We start from the raw sequence: 5,945 nt of genomic DNA, 5'->3' as shown, positions 1-5,945 counted from the left end.
GCCTCAGCCTCCCGAGTAGCTGGAATTCCAGGCGCGTGCCACCATGCCCTGCTAATTTTTTATATTTTTAGTAGAGACGGGGTTTCACCGTGTTAGCCAGGATGGTCTAGATCTCCTGACCTCGTGATCCACCCACCTCAGCCTCCCAAAGTGCTGGGATTATAGGCGTGAGCCGCCGCGCCCGGCCCCTTTAAGATCTTATGTAATGGGGAAGAGAGCATTTCAGAGAGAGAGTAAAAGTGGATGAGAGAGTTGCTTCTGTAAGAGTGGCGAATGAATTCTGGAGCCGGAAACAACACGTGCAAACATATCACCATTTCATCCTGCCGGGCGGACCGTTGGCTTCATCACTGAAGGACTTCAGCAGAGGCTGAATGGTCAAGGATTGGTAACTCCTCGCCTAGGCTGCTGTGGGGAGATCCCCATGTTGGATTGGTGGGGATTGCGGGGAAGGAGGTGTGGACTAAATGAGTTCTGTGGTTCCTCACTAACAGTCAGCCCAATATTCCATCTCTGAGTCATACTTAGTGTGTTTTGTGAAAACCAGTGGCAGTTTTCACCCAAGATTAAAGGTGTGCCCCCTGGAATGCCCCAGCGTCCTCTTTAACACCTAATATGGTTCCAGTACCCATGAAATACACAAACCTTTCATGAACTCATCTGTGTTTTTATACTCTATCTCTTCTGGGTAATTAGGTCCATCAGTTTGTGAATCCTAGAGACCATTATTATGCAAACGAGTCATTCTATTTCTTAGTCCTCCCTCCTCCCCCCAGTTCTTCTTCTTAACCATTCACAGATGTCCACTGATTGTCATTGTTTTGGGACTTGGTGATCAAGTTTATGTTTGCCCTCGAAACTTTAAACATTTAAAAACATCGTCTTGCTGCTCACTCTCTCCAGCTCAGGTTTATTAGGCTGTGGAATGATCTTTCACGGGAAACAGTGAGCAAATGATTATGGAATGCAGTGTTTTTTTCGCAAAGGGGAGGTTTTCTTTCCCCTGATTATTGCACCACGTAGTTAGAACAAAACCTGGGTGCAAGGAAACAACCACAGAATAAGGAGCCAGGAGGGAAAAAGAACCGACATTAATATCCCACTATGTTCTAGGCATTATGCTGGGCGCTGGTGTCGTCAGGATTCCTAGTCATAAACACGGAAAGTGACTGAAGCTGATTAAAGCAGAAAAAATCCTCACCCATTTTAAGGCTATTGGGATAGTTCATAGATTTCTCAGAAAGATTCGATAACCAACTGGAGCAAATAGGCGGGAACAAAATGGTTCTCTACAGTCAGCGAACAGCAAAAATCACGCCACAGAACTGGTTCAGTAAAAGGAAAAAAGATAGCACTAGAAGTCAAACCGTGTACTCAGTCCAGACCCCTCAGGCCTGGACACTGGAAGCTGAGGCTGGCACCACTGCCACTCTGGCCGTGAAATTGCACATTACTGTCACTGCTAACACCACCCCGTTCCTCTTTCCTTGCTCCATTTCCCCTCTCTATGCTCATTCAAGGCCGGAGCATGTATATATGATTGACTGAGTCTAGGTGACCTGGCCATGCCTCAGCTTCAAGGGAGGCTGGGAGAGGAATAGCTAGGATTTTCCACTCCTCTGGGAGAGAGCTCTGTCTCCCTTATTTGGACAGCCAAAAACACCACCAAAATTCCATGTTAGCACTTGCCATATTTCCCTAATTCAGCAACCCCATGAGTAGGTATTTCCCCCATTTGACAGATGAGCAAATTAAGGTTTGGTGGGCTGAGTAGTTAGATTAGATCATACAGTGAGAAAGTGACTGAACGATGGCTAAAACTGGTCTCCTTCCTTATCATCTCATGATGTCTTGTCTATGCCAGGTTCTATGTTCACATCTTAAAATAAGAACCTATGAGCTAAGCATTATTATACTCATTTCACAAATGAGGAAATGAGAATTTACCCCAGGTTCTCAGCTCACAAGGCATGGAAAACAGGTGGCATGACATGAGTCAGCCCTTTAACCACTGCACTATATTGGCTCTTCAGGAAAGAGAGATGTTGGGAGAATCTTCTTTAGCAGTGTTTGTCTGAAAGGCCTTGCGGGGCAGGCCAAGTGTTTTAGTATGTTCTCACGCTGCTAATGAAGATATACTTAAGACTGGGTAATTTATAAAGGAAAGAGGTTTGATTAATTCACAATTCCACATGGCTGGCGAGGCCTCATAATCATGGCGGAAGGCAAGGAGGAGCAAAGTCACATCTTACATGGTGGCAGGCAAGAGAGAGCTTGTGCAGGGGAACTCCCACTTATAAAACCATCAGATATTGTGAGACATATTCACTACCATGAGAACAGTATGGGGGAAACTGACCCCATGATTCAATTATCCCCTGCTGGGTCCCTCCCACAATACACGGGAATTATGGGAGCTAAAATTCCAGATGAGATTTGGGTGGGGACACAGCCAAACCATCTCACCAAGTGACCACCCAGACACCTACTTCAGGCGACAGAACACTAATCACTTTGACATCCTAGGTTGGAAGCTTTGAGCATTCTCAACTCCTGGCTCTTCTGCATCAGATAAGTTGCAAGCTGTTTTTCCCCCTTTGTGCCCACAGCTACATCTCCGGTCTGGGTTTTATTACTTTATGCCAGTGATCTGCACTGTCTTCTCAGTTGATCTCCCTCTCTCCTGTCTTCTCCTTGAGCATAGCCTTGGCAAATGCCTTTGTCCTGTCCCAGGGCTGTGTGACCTAATGAGACATGGTGGCGATGGGAGAGTGGTATCTGCTGGGGGGATGCATCAGAATTTAGTGGTGCCTGGATGTGTTACTGGAATGACCATTTTACAACCATCCAAGAATAAAGCCAATAGTAAGTGTTATGAAAGGAGCATGGGTATTAGAGGGGTTGATTATGCTGTGCCTGCAGCCTGCCTACCCATCAACTTCCAGTTAGGTGAGACAATACGCGTTCTTATGGTTTGTAACTGAGTTTCTACTGTTTGCAGCAGAGAGCATTGCCACTGGTAGTCTTTTAGCTGAAATACAAATCCAATCATTTTCCTCCTCTGTGGTTTTGTATTGTCTTTGGAATCAAGCTCACATTCCTTAATGTGGTTCACAAAGCTCCCGATGGGCTCATGGTTTACTGGTCAGGCCTGGTTCTCAGTCTCTGATGTCTACCCTTTTCCCCAACAAACTTCAGGTCGTCCTCAGACAATCCGGCTTCCTTTTCCGCATACACACCTGCATATCGATGTTCTTTCTTTCCCAGAACATTCTTTTCCTCCTTCTCCATCTACTACACTTCTATTCATCTTTCAAGTTTAGCTCAACTGACAATCCTTCCACACATTTTTTCCTAATCCCTCCAGGCAGAATTAAGGAATCTCTTAAGCGTTTCTGAGCACTTTGTGTCTGTGTTATGGTGGGTGTCTGTGTTATGGTGCTTTCTGCAGCCTCATATACAATCACAGGCCACTTATGTTTCTGCCTCTTTGCTAGAACATGAACCCCTTAAAGACAATGACTATGTTCCATCCACCTTCTAACTCTAGTGCCTGTGCCTTGTACAGGACAAAATGATCCTGTAAGTACTAATGAAATGTTCATGAATTCATTCAGATTGTGTAGGTAACTTAGCATGTGGTTGTTAACTCTTATATATTTTTATTACAAATAAACAGTATTATTGTCAGTAATAATGTCTTTAGGATTTTGCAGTTCATGAGCTTTTTAATATACGCTATCTCAATTAACACAATGCTTATTTTAAAATATTTATTTATTTATTTATTTATTTATTTATTTATTTATTTATTTATTTACTTTGAGACAGGGTCCTGCTCTGTTGCCCATTCTGGAGTGCAGTGGCACCATCACGGCTCACTGCAACCTCTGCCTCCCAGGCTCAATTGATCCTCCCACCTCAGCCTCCCAAGTAGTTGGGACTGCAAGTGTGTGCCACCATGCCTGGCTAATTTTTTAATTTTTGTACAGATGAGGTCTCACTATATTGCCCAGGCTGGTCTTGAAGTCCTAGGCTCAAGCCATATGCCCACTTTGGCCTCCTAAAGTACTGGGATTACAGGCATGAGCCGTTGTACCCAGCCCCACAGTATTTCTATAACACCAACGTTGTCGCCACTTCTCAGATGAGGAAACTGTGCACCCAGTTAATGTATATATATTTGTTGGATGCCTATAATTTGCATAATACTGGGCAAGAAGCTGGCTGTGAAGGAAGGTTGCAAAGAAGTAAAAACCAGAGTCTCCCTTCTCACAGTGTTTATAATGTACTTGCAGAGATAAGAAATAATGCAGAATATTTCCATTAAAAGAAATAAGAGCATTGCAATATAACAGTGAAGAGATGTTGAAGACAGCAATTTACTACACAATAAAAGAACACAGGCCGGGGGCGGTGGCTCACGCCTATAACTCCAGCACTTTGGGAGGCTGAGGCGGGCGGATCACGAGGTCAGGAGATCTAGACTATCCTGGCTAACACAGTGAAACCCCATCTCTACTAAAAATAGAAAAAATTAGCCGGGCATGGTGGCGGGTGCCTGTAGTCCCAGCTACTCGGGAGGCTGAGGCAGGAGAATGGCATGAACCCAGGAGGCGGAGCTTGCAGTGAGCCGAGATCTTGCCACTGCACTCCAGCCTGGGCAACAGAGCGAGACTCCGTCTCAATAAATAAATAAATAAATAAATAAATAAATACGTAAAAATAAAAATAAAAGAACACAAAACATAAGTACCACAAGAATTAAGATGGAACACAATGGTCTCACAGTGGAGGTCCAAGAAGGGTCTTCCAAAAGAGAGCTCAACTTGGATTTTAAGGATTAGTGGGATTTTACAAAATGAAGAAGTGGGCAATGCATTCCATGTGAAAAATGAAGGCTTAACAGGGTGCAACCGCTTCTCTGCTAAGCAAGGAAGAAGATAGGATAGTGAAAGCCCCAAGGAAATGAATGGATTTATTTGTGGCATAGATTGATGGATAGATAGATGGATAAATGGACAGATAAGTAGATGGATGGATAGATGAGTGGAAAGATAGGTGGATAGGAGGATGAGTAGATGGGTGGATGGATGAACAGAGGAGTAAATTCACAGCACGCAGGGAATGGAGCTCATTTTGCCAAAATTGTCTCCAAACACAGCAGCATGATGATGAATTGTATTCTCTTTACGGAACAACTTGGTTTAACTTGTCCAGATGAAAGAAAGTCATTGTAGAAATCCATAAACACTTGTCGAATTAAGACCTTTGAATGTGGTCAGAGCTACAGAGAGATGCCAGGGCTTAGGATGTAATCAGGTCAGTGTGGCCTTACGACATTATGTGTGGGTGTGTTTTCTCACAAACACATGTGAAGAGACACACACAAAACTTCGTTTGAGGTTTTCATTTTCCTTTTTACTGTGTGATGCCAAACTTCTGTTTTGACTGGTTTGTCACTTTCCAACTTTTCATGTGTGGGAGCTCAAAGCCCCATGAGTTGGCATGAATGAGACACTTTGACTCATAATGATGGTGGAGGCAAGTGTTTATGTGACTGGGATAAAAGATGTTATTCAGCTGGTCAGGGAAAAGATCACACTTGATGGGAAAGTGAACTTTATTCCTCAATCCCATTCTTATATCTCGTGAAATTGTATCCTGAGTCAACGGTCTTATGTGATGAAGACGAGATGTGAGATGTAAGTTGGTCTTCCTGTAGCTGTTTGTTTTTTTTTTTTGAGACGAAGTCTTGCTCTGTCACCCCGCTGGAGTGCAGTGGTGTGATCTCAGCTCACTACAACCTCCACCTCCCAGGTTCAAGCAATTCTCCTGCCTCAGCCTCCCAAGTAGCTGGGATTATAGGTGCCCACCACTACACCCGGCTAATTTTTTTTTTTTTTGAGATAGAGTTTCGCTCTGTTGCCCAGGCTGGAGTGCAG

This window comes from Colobus angolensis, unplaced genomic scaffold (assembly GCF_000951035.1).
Source record: "Colobus angolensis palliatus isolate OR3802 unplaced genomic scaffold, Cang.pa_1.0 Scaffold125, whole genome shotgun sequence".
Taxonomy (NCBI): Eukaryota; Metazoa; Chordata; class Mammalia; order Primates; family Cercopithecidae; genus Colobus; species Colobus angolensis.
The sequence above is the reverse complement of the archived record's forward strand: the minus strand, read 5'-3'. Positions refer to the sequence as shown.